Genomic DNA, 2,753 nt, shown 5'->3' with positions numbered 1-2,753 from the left:
TATTGCACAGGTCTCAGAGAACATGGGCTGAGCTCTGCTGCTATGAGCTACTGTCCTGAGCCTCAAACCCAAATACCACCCTCCTGCTCTCTTCCCCTGAGACTCCCAAGTCACACACTCCTGCTAGATTCTTCCATCAGGAGACATTAGAGCAAAAGGAAGAGGAAATGATAGTGGAGTCAGTTCCTTTTCCCACCAGTGGACAATGGTTCCAGGAAGAGCTGGTTTCTGATTTCAGGTTTTCTTTTCTACAATATTAGTCTCATTCCCTCTGACATGTCAGCAATCAACTAGCTAATATCTTTTCTCACAGGTCTGTGTGTAGTTTTTAACAACCTAAAGCCCTGGGTAAGGCCGCCCTGGCATTTATGTTATCTATGTAAATTCTGCAAGTTCTTTTTGCTTTGCTTTGCTTTGCTTTTTTATTTTTTTTCATCTTATTTCCTCTAAGGCCTATTTGTTCACTTTGCATTATATTTGCCTGAGTAAAATAATTGATGGTGTTCTATTTTCCTGGTGGGACCCTAATTGATAAAAATCACCATTGTCAAAAGAAAAGAACATACCCTGAAAGGCAATGTTAATTCCTGAGGGCTAATGGATGGAATTTCCTGGACTCAGATTGACATGGAGTTTTCAGAAGCAGAGAAGTGATGCTGGCTAAGCCATCATGTGGCAGACAACAGGTGCAGAAAAGTATGTCTTCATAAAGTGGGAAGGAAGAAAAGGAAAGAGTGAGGGACAAAAGGAGAGGGGGGAAGAAAGTATAGCTTTATAAACCACCCTCAGTAAGCATCCATCTGTCTAGGGAGGAGTCATGCCGGAAGCTCACCCAAGATACTGTGGCAGGAGCCCTTGCCAGTCTGTAATGTGACTCTACCTGCTTCCTAACTTGCACTTCCCATTGACACCTGATACAGACGTTCATACCTTTCAAAGGTGAGCAACAATCCAATACATTTGACACAAATTATACAGAGGTACATACTATGTCCTAATGAGCACAATAGCACAAGACTTTTAATCCATCAAAGGACAGGAGCCGTACAACTTGATGAGCTAGAGGGGCAAGTGAGCGAGCCTGTAGCAAACTTTCCATGACACAGAAGGGAAGAGCCAGCAGGCAGGCAAGAGAAAGACTGCAGCGTCGTTCAAAGCATTGTTTTTGACTAAGGTGACTGGGGTTGGAGCAACCTTTAACATGCACTGCTTTCAAGAAATGAATATGAGGCTCTTGCCAGGTGTCCTCTTGAGAGTGACATGTCTTTAAACCCTGAGTGGCAATCCCTGACGCACTTCTGTGATGCCCAGGGAAGACCGGGTGACCTGGAAGTCGAACTACTTCCTTAAGATCATCCAACTCTTGTGCTTCATGGCGCGAGCAGACAATGTGGGCTCTAGCAGATGCAGCAGCAAATCCGCATGTCGCTCCGAGGGGAGGCCATCGTGCTGAGGGGCAAGAACACCATGATGTGCAAGCCCATCAGCGGACTCCTGGAGAACCACCCAGCGCTGGAGAAACTGTTGCCTCATATCCAGGAGAATGTGGGATTTGTCTTCACCAGGGAGGTCCTCACTGAGATCAGGGGCATGCTACTGGCCAATAAGGTGCCAGCTGCTGCCCGTGTTGGTGCCATTGCCCCAGGTGAAGTCTCTGTGCCTGCCTAGAACAGTGGTCTGTGGCCCGAGAAGACCTCCTTCTTCCAAGCTTTAGACATCACCACCAAAATCTCCAGAGGCACCATTGGAATTCTAAGTGATATGCAGATCGAGACTGGAGACAAAGTAGGAACCAGGGCAGGCTGAACATCCCCCCCCCCCACCCCATTTCCTTTGGGCTGACCATCCAGCGGGTGCTTGACAATGGCAGCATGTACAACCTGGAAGTGATTAACATTACAGAGGGTACCTTGCATTGTCCCTTCCTGGAGGGTGTCCGCAATGTTGCCAGTGTTTGTCTGAAGATCGGTTACCCAACTGTAGCCTCAGTGCCTCATTCTAACACGGGTGGGTACAAGCAGGACCTGGCTTGGTCTGTGGAGACTGACTACGCCTTCCCACTTGCTGAGAAGGTCAAGGCCTTCTTGGCTGATCCATCTGCGTTTGTGACCTCCGCCACCACTGCTGCTCCTGCTACCTCCCAGACCCCAGGCAAGGTGGAAGCCAAGGAACAGTCAGAGAAGTTAGAGGAGGACATGAGATTCACTCTCTTCAACTAATCACCAGAAAGAAACCAAAAAGACAGCTTTATTTGGAAAACGTGGAAATAAAGGCTTACTCCACTTAAATGTCAAAGAAAGAAAGAAAGAGAAAGAGAGGGAGGGAGGGAGGGAGGGAGGGAGGGAGGGAGGGAGGGAGGGAGGGAGGGAGGGAGGGAGGGAGGGAGGAAGGAAGGAAGGAAGGAAAGAAGGAAGGAAGGAAGATAGAAAAGAAATGAAATGAATATGAGAACTCTCAGATTTCCATTAAGGTTCATGGGAAATTGCCTTTGTCCTTTATTATAAGAAAATTTAATATACCTATTTACTGGTAAATTGTACAGTGTGGGTTGGAAGTTTTACATGGCAAGCAAATAGTACCAATAGTACCTCCAAACAGCATTAGTCTATAATGTACACACCTTATTAGTTTTGGGGTTTTGTTGTTGTTGTTGTGGGGTTTCTTTGTTGTTGTTGTTTGAGAGAGAGGGAGAGAAAGGGAGGGAGAGAACGGGCATACCAGGGCCTCCAGCCACTGCAAACGAACTCCAGGTG

The 2,753-nt window shown here is 47.1% G+C and overlaps 1 pseudogene; it reads left to right on the top strand.

Moving 5' to 3' along the window:
- The first annotated feature begins 1,303 nt into the window (after window positions 1–1,303).
- On the top strand, window positions 1,304–2,219 carry LOC101617870 (annotated as a pseudogene).
- The last annotated feature ends 534 nt before the right edge of the window (window positions 2,220–2,753 follow it).

The sequence above is a fragment of the Jaculus jaculus genome, chromosome 4 (assembly GCF_020740685.1).
Source record: "Jaculus jaculus isolate mJacJac1 chromosome 4, mJacJac1.mat.Y.cur, whole genome shotgun sequence".
Lineage (NCBI taxonomy): Eukaryota > Metazoa > Chordata > Mammalia > Rodentia > Dipodidae > Jaculus > Jaculus jaculus.
The sequence above is the reverse complement of the archived record's forward strand: the minus strand, read 5'-3'. Positions and strand labels throughout refer to the sequence as shown.